This window comes from Desmodus rotundus, chromosome 2 (assembly GCF_022682495.2).
Source record: "Desmodus rotundus isolate HL8 chromosome 2, HLdesRot8A.1, whole genome shotgun sequence".
NCBI classification, from domain to species: Eukaryota; Metazoa; Chordata; class Mammalia; order Chiroptera; family Phyllostomidae; genus Desmodus; species Desmodus rotundus.
The window spans coordinates 80,131,907-80,149,739 of NC_071388.1; the positions used below are offsets into that span (position 1 = coordinate 80,131,907).

A 17,833-nucleotide genomic window follows, 5' to 3' on the forward strand; every position below is an offset into this window, starting at 1 on the left:
GAACTTAATGTATATAGTACACAAGCTGAGGGGCCCAAAAGCCTTAGTGAGAACTAAGGTTTTACTAGTTAATCTCCTCTGTTTCTACCTGGACTGGCTGAAACTCCCAAATCCTGACCCTGCATCTGAGTGTTGTTGGGGTCAGGGGGTGAGGGGGGGGGCTTTGTTTTTTTTAAGTTTAATGTACCCACTGTCCTCAGGAAGCTTTCACCAAACCCACACTGATCAAATTAACCCTTTTTGTGTGTGTGCTCCAATAGAAATCTCTTTACACATAGTTATAATGCAAAAAACAGATTTATTTGTATGCACAACAATGAAGAAAAGCAGTCTTTTGTCAAATGGAGAAGATTCTTAAGTAGCTGATCCCACGGGTCTACTACAGTGGGAAGACTTGCTTTGTTGCCCTCAGATGTTAGTCTTTACCTGACACTTCAGCAGGCTCTTTAACCTGTTCTTCCTCCTGGGCCTGCTTTTCTAATCCCTTATGATATACAATCTGCCGTTCCAGATAGTTTGTGTTCCTCTTCTGTTTATCGAAGTACTTTCCCAGGAAGCGCACAAGCTACAGAAATAAAATAGGGAAGGACTCTTAAGAACATTGTCTACAACAGGAAGCAATCTAAAACTTTGCTACCCTTGCCCTGGCTAGTGTGGCTCTGTGGGTTGGAGGTTGGAGCATTGTTCCATATGCCAAAAGGTTGCAGGTTCGATTCCTGATCAGGTCACATGCCTAAACTGCAGGTTCAGTCCCTGGTCAGGGTGCATGCTAGAGGCAACCAATGAATGTTTCCCTCATCCCTTCCCTTCTCTAAAATCGATAAGCATATCCTCATGTGAGGATAAAAAATTAAAATAAAATAAAATATTGCTCCCCAAATCATAGCTCATGGACCAGCAGGCCTGGTCCATGTCAGAAGAACAGAATCTCAAGTTCCATTCCAGACCTTCTAAATCAGAACCTGCATTGTAAGGCACTAGTAGTTGATACACACACAGACGTTCAAAGAGCACTGATCTAAGACATTCACAACCTCCAGGTAAACACAAATATCCTCCTTCAGTGAGTGTGAGTGTTAGGGCAATTCATCAACAGCACAGACGAATTTAAACACGCTACCACTGAAGTGGTTTTCCACCCTGTGGTTTTTTTTGTTTGTTTGTTTTTTTAATCACTTCGAGCTTTCAAGTAGGGGCCCCGACCCAACTCCCAGAGATTTAGTTTTAAGTAGCCTGGCATAAGGCTCAGGCATTCGTACCTCTTCGCAGCTCCTAAACAAGTCCAACATGCAGTGAGGATGCTTGCAACAAGCATTCAGTATGCAACAAAGATGCTTGGGGATCAGTGAGAAAGAAGTTATCATTGCAAGGTAGAGTGTTCACTGTTAACCAGCGAGACTTCAGAGAGGTCTATAGGATAGTAAGTCACCATTAACATTCACTTTTGCAGGGGCCCTCTAGAACAGTGGTTCTCAATGTGTGGCCCCCTTGGCCAGCAGCATCATAACCTGGAAACTTGTTAGGAATGCAAATTCTTGCTTGCCCCATGACACTAATTGAATCAGAAACTGGGGGTGAGCCCTGGTTTGTTTTAGTAAGCCCTCCAGGTGATTCTGGCACCATTAAAATTTAAGCACTTCTTGTCTAGGAGATTTAAAAGCCAGAAACAAGAGTTATTTTGTTAAGTTGTTTAATTATCCAGAGTGCATTTTTCCTGGGACGTCTCCCCCATGTTGTGTTGAGTTGCATTCCTTCTAACCAGGGCATCTACTCCTCCCACCTCCAATCTACTCCCAGAAGTAAGTTCACATGCTTCCTTGGGGGAAAATAAGCACATGTTGGATGGTCCATTGCCTTGGACCCCCTTCCCAGAAGCAAGTCCTAATCCAGAAGTGAAAGATGACACTGGGTTCAGAACCAGTTAACTACTTACATCCTTTTCACTGTTCTCAGAAGCCATGGTCTTCAGGTCTTGCAGAAGCTGGGTTAACTTGTTCTCCATCTCCAGAGCAGACTCTAGAGCCTTTACACCCGTTGCCCAGTTACCTATATCAGGCCTCTGTTGAAGAGAATCGGGGAAGCCACCTCAGGCACAGCTTTATTACATCCTACACCCTGGGTAGGCTTATGACTAGGTTTCTATGGCCCAATAGTTTCTAAACTTTGTGGCCAAATGGAATCATCCGAGCATCTTAAGTCCTAATGTCTGCATTTCCACTGCAGACATTAGGACTTAACTGATATGCAGTGCAACCTCGGCATCAGGAGTTTTAGAAGCTCCCCGCGTAACTTTAACGTGCTTACAAGGCTTGGGCGCCACCGGCACAGTTACGTGCACTCTACCCCATTAGCTTTGGAATCCCATGAGGGTGCTTTACTTCAGTTACTACCAGACACTTACTCGTTCTCTCTGTGAAGCTGGAGTTCAAAGAACCCCTCAGGTGAGTAGGGTGTTTCTAGATGTAATACCCCCAACTAAGGTTTAGATTAGTTCTTCTGAGTGTCTGTCCCAGCAAATAAAATTTTGCTTCACTACATCGAAGAGATAGCCATTTTAAATACCTGAACGTGCACCGGAATTCGACTAAAGATCTGACATAGGATGCTAATTGTTCTAGGAAAAGGCCATTACAGTTGTGCTTCTCAAGCTACGCGGAGCATTAGAATCACCTGGGGAGCTTGTTAAACTACAGCTCCTTGGACCTCATGCCTACAGGACCTGATTCGGTTCGACCATGAATTTGTGTTTCTGATGAGTTCCTAGGTGATGCTGATGCTGCTGGTCCAGGGACCACACTATGTGTAGCTCATTGAGAAAAGCTACATGAGCGTTTAGTGGCTACAACTTACTCAAAATGATGTGAAGAGGCTACAGAGAAGACATGTGCTTGCCCTCAAAGTCAGTTAGTATAGTCCCCCATGTACTATGAGTAACCTAACGAGTTATATGGCAGCTAATAACTTAGGTCTCTGGACCCAGCAAAGGCCCCATGGAAATCATTACAACAAACTACATAGTCACCTTAATCACCGGAAGGCAGATTTTACCCCCACGTTTTCTTAGAAATCTTAGGAACTGCTTCCCATGTTCCCTCTTCACCTCAGCTTGGTCTTCGAAGAATGCGGCAAAGAGAGGCGCTCCCGTGTCTTCATTGTAATAACAGGCCTGGGACAAGGGTGAGAATGGGGAGAAATTGGAAGTGAGACAAGCTGACTTTTAAGACTAGAAGTCTTATACCATCTCCCTTTATTGTCTCTGTGGTTGTCCGAGAGAGGCCTTTGTTCAGCCTGGGGTCCTTGGTTTGTCCTTTGACTTCCAGAAGGCCCCAGCCATCTTTCAAACCCAGGATACCTCAAAGAGAAGCCACCCAGATTTTAAAATGCTGAGGCCTCACCTTTGGCTCAGAGTTGTGAAACCCATAGACTAGCACTTATATCCAGTAGTTGTGTAGACACAGCAGAAGTCCAGCATAAATCGACATTTTAAAGCCAATCTATTGTACCAACCCTAACATATGTATATTAACTCTAAAATAGAATATGGTGAAACACTATTTATTCAGTCTACCATCTGTCTCTGATGCCCATATAGTTTTGGGAACTCACTGGAAATAACTGTAATTCTTCCTATCTTAGTCCCTAGTTTGCAATCACAGCTCTAAATCGTGAGGCCACAAAGCAGTAAAATCCTAGCCGCCAAGTTGCTGTTACATCTAGCATCATACCAGAAACGTGGCCCTAACCACCACTGCTAAGGATACACAAGATACATATATGTCATCCCCCAGACCAGAGCTGAAACCTCCCTCACCGTGGCTGAAGAACCCATACTAACCATAGATAAATAAGCATCACTGATGTGCAGCTCATAAGATGCCACATTGTTAACAGCAACCTGACACACTTCCGAGAGGACCTGAGATGCCATCTCAGCTCTGGAGAAAACCAGGCATAAACAGCGCTACCCAGCCACCTATAGGACTTCTTAAATACTAGTAGGCAGCCAGCCCACTTTCGTACAGCTGAAAACTAGACGAAATTCCATTCAGCTGAGATTAACAGCTACTGACCTACTAATGAGGACATTGTTGCTGCTGAATGACCCAATCTGACCAGAGGAAAAGGTGGAAAAAAAAAAGTTAATTCTCCTAAATATCCCAGCTAGTGTGGAGTACTCTCTCATGTTTTCTCTATGATTTGAGAAGGCTGATTCACTTTCTGAATAGAGAGGCAGTAACAGAGTAGATGCATTAGCTTTAATTTATTCCTTTCTCCAAACACCATTGATGGCACATCACGCTAGGTCCTCCGGGGAATCTAAGAAGACTGAAATGCATTCTTCGCCCATAGGGACATATCTCCCACCCCGTAAAGCTGCAACACACATAATTGATCTTAACACAAGATATAATGGGAGTTCTGAAGTGTCAAAGCATGTTTAGCTGAGGGGCTTATGGCAGATTTTATTGACAAATTGGCATTTGAAATTGACCTTGGGAGGAGGGGGAGAATGTAGATAAACGGAAATGGAAGAGGGGGCTCCACACAGGCTGCAGGGAGACCTGATAACGGCTTCCCCACGCTGCAGTGGGGCTGCTCCATCTGGGAACCTTCGGGCTCCTGCCTCAATCGGTCTCCCAAAAGTTCTTAGCAGCCTCAACATGCACCTTCTTTATTAGCTTCCTTTGAGAGTAGGCATTGCATTACTTATCTTGGTAGTCCCACAGCTCATAGTGAAGTGTTTTGTATGTAGTAGGAGTGGACTCAATATTTATTAAATAAAAGTATAGTTTACATGTACTGCAGTGTGATTGCCCACAGCCCAGTGGGGTCTTACATTGAGCCTAAGCCACGTCTGGCTGAACTGGAACAGAAGTGGCAGGTCACCAAAAGTCCATCCCTGGGAGGCAGTGAGGGGTGCGGGGTTTTCTGTGGCCCAGCTCATCCTGAGAGAAGGAGCCGCGCATTCTAACTTTAGCCCAGTCACAAATTAAGGTCATCAAAAGGAAGAGATTATTACAAAAAGTCCTATTATTTGTCACTTTTGTTTCTTGACCCAGCCCTGCCCTTGTCCCTAATTGAATTCGTGCTTTTAGTCCCTGAAGGTGCTGTAAGTAGATGCTTCTCAAACTGTAATTTGTATATAAATCATCTGCAGCTCTCCTTAAGCTATAGATTCTGATTCACCGGCCTCAGACTTCTCATTTTTAACAATTCTGCCAAATGTTGCTCGTCCAGGGACCAAATTTTGAGGGGTAAGGGTTTAAGTATGTCCTAAAAAGTTATTTGAATGAAAGTTTGGTGAGACATGGGACACCAGTGGCACCACTGGGGAGCCCTCTCGCAGGGACCACCCTCCACACTGAAGTTCCTCAGATAATTACTTGCGGTTCATCCTGATGATTCAGAATAATCTCCCTATCCTAGAGTTAGCAGATTGTTAACCTTGATTCCATCTTTACCTTAATTCCCCCTTTTCATATTACCTAATATGTCAGTGGCCTGGGGTTTGAGACGGGACACCTTTTATTGACTGCATCTCCTAAAAATGATGCTGGCTCTCCTCCTGCTTTAGTTTACGTACCAGAAACCCCTTATGTAAACTCTCTTTGTTTCAGAGGGGATTGTTCAATTCTCAGTTTTCAAGAGGACAAACAAAACCCCCTCCACACATTTGGTTACACTCATGGACTCTTTTATATTGGAAAAAATGAAAATGTAGTAAACAAAATATAAAATTTGATGAATAGCAAATAATCCTGTGTAAAATGTAAGATAGGTGAAATTTGTTCTTTAGTTCTCTGGATGCCTATTTTTCCTTAACTGTTTCCTATGGGCTGAAACTTTATTACATACAATTCTGGTAAGAGTATGTAAAATTATAGCTTTTAAAATGAATACAGTTTTTGTGACTGAATAAAAGATCACTATATAAACTTAATGTATCCTACAGAAACTATAAAGCATCTACTTTCAATAGGCTCAAGAAAATAGAAATAAGCAGGTATTGTGATTTGAAGTGATAATGGATATATACATAAGTATACTTCATTGGAAATAAAATGCAGAAGGAATAGGAATACACTAGTATTTTAGACTGCATAGTTCCTCTGGAGACATGATCACAAGTGCCAAAAACACTTGAATCTAAAGTCACTATACTAGGTCCTATCCAGGCAGCTCAGTTGGTTAGGGCATTGTCCCGATACGCCAAGGTTGCGGGTTCAGTCCTTGGTCGGGGCACAGACAGGAGCCAGCAAGTGAATGCATGGATAAATGGAGCAACAAATTGACATTTTCTCACTCTCTGTCTCTCAAATCAATAAATAAAATTTAAAAAATAAAGTCACCATAATAGCCGCTTCTATTATTTCAATTGACAAACCCGTGGTCCTTAATTTAAATGCACATTTCAATGAAAAATAGAAATAATACTTTTTAATATTCCTCTCACCCACCAAAAACAACCTGGCCACTTTCCAACAAAAGGGCAAGTGTGATTTCTTAAAAGAGTCTTTAGTGTCTTTATTATATGCAATTGTACTGTAATCATTTTTGTTAAAATGAGAGCACACCATTGCAGGAACTTTTCTCCATGGGTTTTAAAGACAGTTATCACAATCATCATCATCATCATCATCATCTCACCACCATCACCACTAGCACTACGACTACCAGCAGCAACAACAAAAAATCCTTCTAGACAATGATCTCCGGTCTGGACAATGCATTTCTTGGTTGACATCCCTGCGCTGCGAGGGCCCCTGGCCTGCCAGGGACAGATGCTGGGTATTGAATATGAAAGCCCGGCTGTCTGTTTCCTAGAGGAATACGTTGTTTGGTTTTGATTTCAACTTAATATGACTCAGTGGCTGGAAATACGGCTGCTGATCTTACAGCCAACACCAACATGTCTTTCAGCTGGGAGGGTCATGCAGGGATTAGGCATGGGTGCTGGGACAAGGGTTATGGGGTAGGTTTCCGTGATCTATAAATTCATTGGCAAGGGCTAAAGTGTTGACTGTTGACGGCAGAGATATGATCTTACATGAACCTAGTGGGGAAGAGACATATTTTTAAACATTCTTCAGGCCTTTGGTTCCCCCATCCCCTTTTACTCTAAGATATATAGATTAATGAATAAAATTTTAAAATTAATTTTTATTTTCCTATACTTTTGTTAGCTTTATTCTTTTTTTTGAGAAGATTTTATTTATTTATTTCTAGAGAGAAGGGAAGGGAGAGCGAAAGAGAGGGAAGAGAAACATCAATGTGTAGTTGCTTCTCGCACACCCCCTACTGGGGACCTGGCCCACAACCCAGGCATGTGCCCTGACTGGAATCCAACGCACGGCCCCTCGGTTTGCAGACTGGCACTCAATCCACTGAGCCACACCAGCCAGGGCTATTATCTTTATTCTTATAGCCTGGACCTGAATATGAGATTTGAAATTAATGAGTGACATTATGAGCAATAATAATGATAATAATAATAGGCCTTGGTTAAGAAAGCAGGCTTTACTAGAGAGAGTGTGGGTTTGAATCCTGTCTTTGCCACTTTATTCAGTTAAGAGGTGCTTTTCTAGGCACTGAGAATGTAGCAACAAACAAAACAGACAGAAATCCCTCCCTTCAGGAGCGATACTTAGTAGTGTTAGGGCGTTAATTACTCTGTAGCTCAGCTTCCTCCTCAGTGGGGATACTGTGATAATTTAAGGATGAATAATGTGATCACGAGCACATTTAAAGTGGTACACATTTAAAAAAGCATAGTACAGCAAAAAATACAGTTGAAAATTAGATTATTAATTTTTTCATTAATTCAAAAGAAAGAAGCCAACTTTCCAGTTCTAGCATTTCCACTTCAGAATGGATTAGTCTCAGCTGCTCTGGATTGACTACATGCTTATCTGCAGAGACACTTCCACTCGGCCAGTGGTGTAAAAGTTATTATATAAAGATAAAAAATGTTCTTTTAGGGAAACAATTTTTAAAAGTTTATAGCTAAAGGCAAACTATGGTATTAAATATGAGTATCTGATTTATTTTCCACTTTTATCCTTCCCTTTATGAGTTAACTTCCACGTTAATGAAAGTTGATCATAGTAATTTCAGAATAAAGAAAGGAAGGGGGAGGGAAGAAATAAAATATAACAGAGCCCAGAAATTAGAGTGGATTCTAAAAAGCAAATAAATAAAAAGACACCTAAAGAGAAATTTAACCTCTTTCAAATTCTTACGAATTTGACATGGTCTATCAGAGATCCATGCCAGAAAACAAACAAATAGTTTTAAAATAATTGCTATGTATCGGGCACTGTGCTAAACTCCTGATATCTTATTTCCTCTTATTCATATAAAAACACTTCAGAAATCTTTCTTCTTACCTGTACTTTACAGGTGAGGAGCAGAGGTTCAGGAAGGTAAGTGAAGAATAGAAGTTGCTAAGCACAATAATGAACTGAGTCAGGTGAGTAGACATTACCTGGACCAGGTAAGTTTTGAGTTTGATTCTGAGCACAGAAAGGCAAGTAAGAAAGTTTGGAACTGGACAATGTTTCTCCCATGAATCATCGGGAAGTTGCCCTGCTGTTGTCTAACTAAACTATTGATTTGCATAACTGGTGTTCCAGGGTTGGAAAGCCCCTGTGTGTTTAACTTGTAAAGTCCTTTAATGGCTGTCTGACGATGCCAAGGATAATGATGACTAATGGTTGGCGGGTTGAGGGTCTCCACCCCAAGGCTGTGTTGTAATTAAAAGCTAGCTTTGACTCTACACAGATAAGCAGCTTGCTACATTGAACAGACTCCAGGCCACAGACTTTGAAGCTCCAACATTTGCATCCATTTCTATTGAAATCTATCTCTGGATCTAAGTTAAACCTTCTTCTCACCCCCACACATTCCAATTTCAGAATAAAAAGAAAGGAAGGGGGAGGGAAGAAATAAATGAGTGTACTTCTTCACTCATTGATCTAACTTCAAAGAAACCATGAAGAAAATCCTTTCCCAGCTCTATTCACTCCCATCACTTTGAATTATAACCTTCAATTTAATTTCTATGCATCCCCCAATTGCTTTTACCTGTACTCAAATCATTATTAACTCTGGGATTCATTTTTGTCCCCCATAAAATGGAAGAATTGGCTTAATCACACCTTTCAGACTTTGCCCCTCCAGGCTCTAGGTATTTCGAGTATTAACTTGGTAGGGGATTGGAGGTGACAAACAGGAGAGGCATTGCTCAGTCAGAAACACGCTTGAATGGAGGCAATTCTGCTTTCTGTTCACTTGTGAATTGGACTTCTTCACAGGATTTTGTTTGAAGGGATTTGATAATAAAACAAATTGGCAAACCATTGGATTAGGTTCTTTCCATCTCACACAGTCTAAGATAGTGATCCCCTATGATTCTGCAATCTTAACAACTCTAACAGAGGAAAGAGCTCTTCTATTTATTTACATTTTGCATGTATTCAGAGACTTAGAAACATAGGTTTCTAAGTGACTTAGAGACTTAGAAACTAGATCTGTAGGTGATATGTAACACTGGGCTGCATGCACACACAGGAACTGATTCTGGTAGAGGGACCTCCAGGGATAAATTCCTTTGGCATGAAGTCATTCACAGGCACTTCTCAGGTACTAGGGAAAACAAAACAGACAGCCCAAAACCTCCCGTACCTATTTTCCCTGGCTCCGTAGACCCTGTTAATTTGATATCGCAGAACAGTGTTGGTGAATACAAGGCAGAGCCCAAGAGCAGCACATAACCTTATCTCTCCCTTCCTACTCTGTCCTCCCCTGCTCCCTCGGCAGTCCCTCCCATTCTGGCTGAGGACATGAGAGAGCAGAAGTTTATTTCAATATGTCTTAGGTCAGACACTCAAAGTTACCATGGTTACTGGAAATCAACCCCAACATCTGCAAGATCACCAGATGAGACGTAGAATATGCCCCCTCCCAGCTTCCGGGGCTGTGCAGAGCAAACTGGTGTCAGCTTGGTGACTGCATAGCTCACAAGAGGCCTCCCTGCTGCCTCAAAACCTAGAGAGGGTACCTGCTGGGTACCAGTGTGTAGATCACGGTGGAGTGGGGGCACAGTGTTCTATTACAAACTGGACTCTACTTTGAGCTCCTGAAGAGAAAGAATTTAAAAGGTTCAAATGGTTATTATTAGAGTCACTAATGTAAATAATTGTAATGCTTTCTGGAGACTTTCCGAGGATGGAAAATGTGCGACAATGTATCTACCCAAGCTCCCCTATGCATCTGCTTCCAGCCTCAACCCTCATATTCCATGCCCTGCTTACAAAGTGATCTATCTCAGATGTAAACCTGATCCCACCATCTTCTGCCTCAGTGCCTTGGATGGCGATCCATTGGCTCCTGAATACAGTACAAGGTCTGTGGCACAACATACAGAAGAGCAGCCTCATTATGCTCAATTCACTCTGCACCTTTGGTTCCTGCCCTTCCATTACCACTCCAGCTGAGGGTCAGAACCCCAAATCTTAGCCATGAGAGTACTTTCTTTTTTTCTTTTAAAAATAGTCTGTGTTTCTCAAGCCTCCCTGCAGCAACATCAATGAATGTCTCTATTAAAAATAATGCTTGTAATAATAGAGTGAATATTTATTGCCAGGCACTACTGTGTACTAAGTTAACTCATTTAATCATTACGATAATCCTAAGTGATAGGTACTATTTCTAACTTAATCTGTTGGATGAGGAAACCGAGGCACAGAAAGGTTCAATAGTTGCCCAAGTTCAACAAGTCCCAAAGTCAGCTTTCAGACGCCGGCAGTCAGGCTCCAGGAGCCATCCTCTTAACCAAGCTCTCATACAGTCTGTCATTAAAATGCAGATTCACAGGCCCCTCCACAGCCTAGGGTACACATTTTAGATCCCAAGGTGAGTCTCCCGCACAGAAGTTTGAAAACTATTACCGTAAAATGTGCTCAAATAGAAAATGGTGGAAGGTGAGTGCCCTCTAGTGTACACACGCGAGTGTCACACACTTATTTGTTGGTGTTGAATCAGATCTTTTTAAATTTTTTAATAGTTTACTTTATTGTATTTTTTCAATCACCAATTATTCCCCTTAAACCCTCTTACACCTCCCCCACTCCCTTCTGCCCCGAATCAGATCTTTTCCCTGTTCCTTACAAACAAGCCAGGTTTCATACTGCACAAACTGTAAGGGCTGTACCAAGATAATTTCCATGTCAATGACTTAACCAATTAATACTAACTTAAATTTATTTTTGCCACAAAAGCATTATTATATGAACATAGCCAGATAACTGTCATTCTTTACACCCCAGCAGCCTCTGGAGATTCAGTTTAAATACCAGAGGACTCCACCCCGACAGGTCTGGTTATTAGGAATGCAGGTTCACGTCCTTAGTGCACAGTGACTGCCAAGCGGGAAACACCAGATGCATCCTGTGCGGGTGGCAGACTTTGGACATCTCGTCTGCGATAGCCGCCTTCCATTGCTCATTGTCTTCCGTGGGTGCAACTCCATTTACCACCTCAGAGGGGAATTAGACTTTGGGCCTTCTGTTCTTCTCTTTAAATGAAAGTTGGAGGGGAGGAGGATCCATTAACTATTTAGTTTGACATGTATAAATCCTCTGTATTACTATGTTAGGCTATTGTTTATTCCCAAACAGCAAAACATCCATATATTTTTTAGGTTGCAGTTAAGTGTCTACAACAAAAAGACTCCAAAACGTAGCAGATAAAACAAGATTGAAGAGTGTTTTCTCTGATGCAAATGTCCAGAGACAGTAAGTAGTCCATAGAGTAGAGCTCTTACATCTGCACTCAACACACAGATTCCATTTCTGGGCTCAAAGTGGCTGCTCCACTTCCTGCTCTCACATCTGTATCCCAGCCAGTGGAGCTAAGGCCAGGGAACAGCATGTCCATTCCTTTCAAGGACAACCCCCAAAGTGACATACAACAGTGTTGTTCACATTCCACTGGCCAGAATTTGGCCATATGCTTCAAGAGAGGGTGGACATGTCTGTAGTGAGACAGCTCTAAGCCCCACTAAAAACTGGAGTGCCATCATTAAAGGAAGAAAGGGAAAATGTAGTTTTAGTGGACTAGCTGTCTCTGCCATCATCCATGTTATTTATTGGGACATTTTAAATGTGATTCTCTAGGCAGCCAGTACTTCACAGAAAACAGACAAGAAAATAAGTACCAGGTATTTCAAGAATGCCAGTTCATGAAACGATAGAATTTTTACAGAGATGCTGCTGATTCAGTTGAGAAAGTTGCTTTCTTTCCTTGGAGGTCCTTCCTGGTAGGGACTGCTGAATTATGGATCTAGACAATCGGTTCAAAACTAAGTACCGGCAGTCCTTGCACTGCGAGGTTTCAATATTTACAAAGTTTAGTGTTACCATCATTTAGTTAAATATCACCAGTTCCCCAACACATTGCAGTGACCACACTCTGTAACTGTGGGTAACTGCAGAAAGTACAAACTTCGTGCTGGCTCTTCAGTCCACAAATCACTACATAAGCAACAGGAGCATTTAACGGTCACTGACCAAGCAAGTCACTGTTTTCAAAGTCTGTCAGTGATTGGTCGCAGCACATCCGTTGTTCAGTTTACGCACAGAGAGTCGTGTGCAGCTGTGTTGCTTCCTTGTTTACCAGTGCTTAAGCCCACGTGATATTTTTAGAAAAATGAGTAACTGAAAGAAGTAATTGGGCAACAAAGATGAAAAGTGCAGCAAGGAAAAAAGTGCTTCACACTGGCAGTGAAATTCCAGTCAGATATAAATGGAGTTAGAGAAGAAATAGCTGACCGCAGAGATATCAGCACTGCCATCTTTTGAGGTACTTAAATTGGCAGTCAGAGGAACTGTATTTGTCGGGGTTCTCCAGAGAAACAGAACCAACAGGGTGTGTGTGTGTGTGTGTGTGTGTGTGTGTGTGTTTACAGAGAGAGAGTGGGAGGGAGAGGGAGAAAGAGAGAGACAGAGACACTGAGAGACACACCCAGAGGGAGAGAGTTGTTTTAAGGAATTGGCTGACATGTCTACGGATGTTGGCAAGTTCAAAATCTGCAAAGTGGTCAAGGAGGCTGATGACCCAGGGACGGCGGATGTTACAGTTCAAGGTTTGTCCAAAATTCTAGGCCCTATGGCCCAATCAAGTTGATGCATAAAATTAAGCATCTCAGGAACTTAGTGAAGGTGAACTTATTGACATAAATGAAGAAAGCAGTTATGACAAGTCAGATAACGATGTCCCAAAGGAAGTGCTGGTGGTAAAAACAACAAAATTCTTATTAAAGGAACTTTTGGGATGTTTCACAACATTTACACCACCAAGGGTAAAATACTGGAAGCTAAGACAGTTCACCAAGGCGTAGACAAGATGCGCTCTCCACATCATAAGTTATACAACAGTAAGAGGAAGGCAAGCACTGTTCAAACTAGTTTTGACACGGAAGAAGAAATAAAACACTTTAATTCTGAATGTTTCTAATTCTTTAAATTTCACTATACTGAATTAGTATGAGTTTTGATATTTTTTCATTTTGGACAGAAATTTCAAAGATCACAGAACATTCATAATTATTAAATATTGATTATTAAAATTAATTTGACAGTCCTGGCCAGTGGGGCTCAGTCATTGGAGTGTTGTCCTGTAACCGAAAGGCTGTGGATTGAATTCCCGATCAGAGCACATGCCTGGGCTGTGGGTCCATTCCTGGTCCAGACGTGTACAATCCCCAGTTCCCGTGTGGGTCTCTGGTCTGGGTGTGATGCCTCTCTTGCATCGATGTTTCTCTGCCTCCCTTCCTCTCTCCCTTCTTCTCTCTCTAAAAAAAGCAAATGAAAATGTCCTTGGGTGAGGATAAAAATAAAATAAAATAAAATAAAAAGATTGATTTGTCTGACTGCAGTTGGCACATTTTTTATGGTCCCTAAGTATCATGCAAAGTGGGACAACTTGTATATTTCATTTAAAGAGATTATCTGGTGGCCCAAATGAAAACTGTTTCTAAGAGAATGGGAGAAGGGTGGTAACTTCTTTGTGCACCCTAAATTCCTAGTAGGGTGTTGGGGTTTAGAAAGTACTGGTCTTGTTTTTTGGGGGGACCATGACTCTGGGTCACATGAAGAACAGGGAAGTACTGTTAAGAGAACATCAGAAACAAGGTCTATATTGAGTCTATGCCTAAAGCCCTGACCCTGAGCTTCAGTTTCCTGATCTGCCACGTGAGGGTAATACCAGTGGTCCTATCTATGGTAGGGTTGTCATGGACACAGCCCATAGGAAGTGCTAAATAAGCGTCTGTTTGACCGAGAATAGTTAGTCCCAAATCGTCCTCATAACCCATTGATTACAGTTGAGGCTAGGACATTAAGGCTGCCTAGGTGCTGGCTAGGGTCGGGCTAAGGGTGGGGGCAAATATTTGGAGCAAGAAAGCCAGGTCCCTCAAAGGTACATACATATATACATTCAGAGCAAACATATTTAATGCTTTGCCCCAATCCTCATTCCCATTCCCCTTGACCTTAGTGCTCTCTAAATGGAGGCGGAGGGGTTCAGTGTGGGAAGAGGCATAAAGAGACCAATCTTAAGTCCGGCCATGGCGGCCCGAGTGGTGCAGGGCACATTCTTGCCTTTTTAGTTTTCTCTGTTGTCTGGACTCCTTACCACAAAAAATAAGATAAAATAAATAAAATAAAATAAAATAAAATAAAATAAAATAAAATAAAATAAAATAAAAACATGCTCAAGTCTTCCGCCTCAAAAAACACGACCAGTCCTATAATTAACTGCCCACCCCGAGCCACTATTGTTCTATATGTTCTGTCAGTTTCAATGTAGCTGCCACCTCTTCCAGTTTTCTGAGGCTCTTGTCTCGGAGGTAGCCAGTAACTCCTCATTTCCAGCATCCAGGAGCTGGCACTCAGGTTCTCTGATCAGAGAGTGCAGCATGCTGGCCGCTGAGTACACTGTCCTCCCTGATCCCCTCTTCCCCCATGCTTCTGTGACATAGCACCAGAGGTCCCAAGACTTCTTCTTTCCCTTGCCCCTAGATGTCTCTGGTGTCTTCTGAATCTGAGCCCTTTATCATTTTGTTCTAAATGTTCTTTTGTGTACTTTTCGTCATTCCAGCTGTGGGTATCTTACATGCCTACCCTTCCAGTCCTCGCCCCTCTTTGGACCCACATTTTGATTTATAGAGTCCACCAGCATCTCAAATTCAAATGTGCTTTTCCCTCCTTATGCATTCATTCAATCTCATCATTTTCAGAAGCAGGTCCTGGTCCCAGATAAACAGTTATACATGGGGGGGAAAAAAGGTCACTCTAGGTAGTTAAAGAAAACAAAAGGAACTGATTTTTTACTCCTAAGTTTATAAAGATGTTGATATGGGTTTAAGTTAAAAGGTTTTAAATGTGTATGTATTTTCCCAAAGAGTATTTAGTTTAGCACATGAGATGAATTCTCCATGACGTGAGTGAAAGCAGCTTTTCATTTCTTCTGCACATACCACAGGTTGTGAGCGCCATGAAGTCATTATGGAGGCAGGTACCCAGAAGCAATGCTGAATGTCTTTGTTATTGCTGTCTGATGAGGACTACTCCCAGCACTAGCCCAATGCTTATTGTTCCTTGATTGCATAACCGAAGGGACTCCTGCATGTATCCCAACACCTTGCTCCCCACATTTCCTTAAATGGCCCCCCAACCTTTTCAGTAGACCGATGACATCCTTCGGTCTCCTAGAACAGATGTTGGGAGCATTGTATAGTAGAGGGGTGGGTGGCCAGGAAACTGTTGTATCCAGGCAAATGGACAACTGCAGATTTTTTGGCTGTTTGGTGAAGACAATTTTTAATAACTATCTGGATCAAATTGATTACTTTTTGTCCACCCTATATTTCTAGTTCTTCTTTCTGAATTACATATTGCTGTGAATCTTAGATCCACAAGCTCAATACTCTGGAATCATCTTCAAAAATTTCTCTCTATAGGGGGCACCTATGGAATTGCCTGCTCACCACATTTCCCCCTTTTGTTAGAAATGACATTCCACACTCACCACTCACCCTCCCCAACCCTGATTACAGTGGGAGGTTCCCATGTTCTAACATGGTCTCACCCTCCCCTACCCCTGGCCACTGGTGATTGGTTCTAGGGCGGCATTTGAATCATGATGGAATAATTAGAGTATTAGGAGGACTTAAGTTACAAATAAAAGAAAACTGGGTAAACTGTACCTTAATTTACTTTTTTTCCCATACAACAAGAACTCCAAAGGTAGGAAGCCCAGGGCTGGTGCACCTGCTCAAGGATGTCATCAGGACCCAGGCTCCTTCTGTCTCATTGCTGTGCAAACTTTTTCACTGGACGTTCATAATCTTGATTACAAAATGATTGCTGGAACTCCGGGTACCATATGCATAATACTGTAGGGAAGAATTATTTTGGGGGCGGGGGGAGGCTAAAGGCAGAGAAGGTAAAGAACTTAAGGGACTTACAAAGGCTCTCTTTTATAAAATGTTTCTAGAATAATTGGGTGGTCTATATACCACCCAATTAATTTTAAAATTACTTCATCAGAATTCATCACCCTCATTAGAATTTCTAAGAAATTGGCAGGAGTGTGGCAAGACAAAGATATCTGTTTGGCAATACCTTGTTCATAGTTAGCCTGAATTTCTTATCCAGCCAAAAGCACCTGAACTGAGTCACTATGATGATACATTTCTTAAGTTTGACTTTCAAAATTTGAGACTTGGTGAAAACAGCACAATTCAGTAAAGCTGGTGGGAATTATGGATGTGTGTGTGTGTGTTTAGAAGGTAGTAAAGCTGTCTGTCAGAGGGATGTCAGAGTGCCTTTTAATTCTCTTTGGAAAAGGGCAAATTAATATACCATCTGCAGGCCCAAAGTCAGTTGTTCTGTTCAACAGGACTTTGGAGAATAGAGGAGGGGTAAAGCTCATAAAGATTCTGAGAAGCATGTGTATTTTGAAAAATGATACTTAGTATACCTAAACCTCTGAGTGTGTGTGAGGCTACTGAGATTCGTTTTGGCTGGTAGGATCACATAGAACATAAAGCATTGTAGGAACCTGGGTTCAAAAATCGATGAGATTTACATGTTTCCAGTTACATGTTTTATGACTTACTATGAACTTTTTAGTTGGCCCTGCTAGCTTTCTGATGCTTGAAATCGCTTTAATGGGGGATCCCTTTTACTCTCCACTAGCAAATCAGGCTTGAATACAAGTATCCTTCCTGCAGACAATTTCAACCCCCCAGGAAATGATATAAACTCACATTAACCGGACTCTTAAGGTCTTTTTTTAAACATAGCATCCTAAGGTGAAGGTAGGGAGAGTGCTGGAAGCCAGGGGAAGAAATAAGAGAGGCCCTTTGCATAGAGAGGCTAAAGATGGGGAGGGATGGAAACTTTGAGACTAGTGCACTATTGGCTCAATACCAGCCTATCTGACTAGGCAAATGTTCCTATGCCTGCTTATCTTTCACTAATTTTATGGGTAGTCTTAGAATCAGAGCAATAATGAAAGGGGTTCTTTAAAATGGACCAGAGGTTTCTTCTTGATGAGATTCATGTTATCACCAGGCCCAGGCAAACCTCACCACAGGCATCTGGAAGAGGCAAAACAACACTCCTAGAGTGATAGTTCTTATCTTTCCTTTCCCCCAGCTCAGCCTCTCAGCAAGCTACACCATGGTGAAAAGCTTCCTCCAGGGTAGTTTATTCAGGGCACAGCCCAGACCTTTACTTTGCACTAAGAATCGGCTGTGCCCACCCAG

At 42.1% G+C, this 17,833-nt stretch overlaps 1 long non-coding RNA gene across 1 annotated transcript; it reads right to left on the reverse strand.

Annotated features, from left to right (window-relative positions):
• Positions 1–312: 312 nt before the first annotated feature.
• LOC112302595 (uncharacterized) lies at positions 313–8,517 on the reverse strand. Its single transcript, XR_008426100.1, has 4 exons — positions 8,388–8,517; positions 3,023–3,166; positions 1,934–2,059; positions 313–565 (listed from the first exon to the last, which is right to left on the reverse strand). It is a non-coding gene; the product is annotated as an uncharacterized lncRNA (long non-coding RNA).
• Between the last annotated feature and the right edge of the window lie 9,316 nt (positions 8,518–17,833).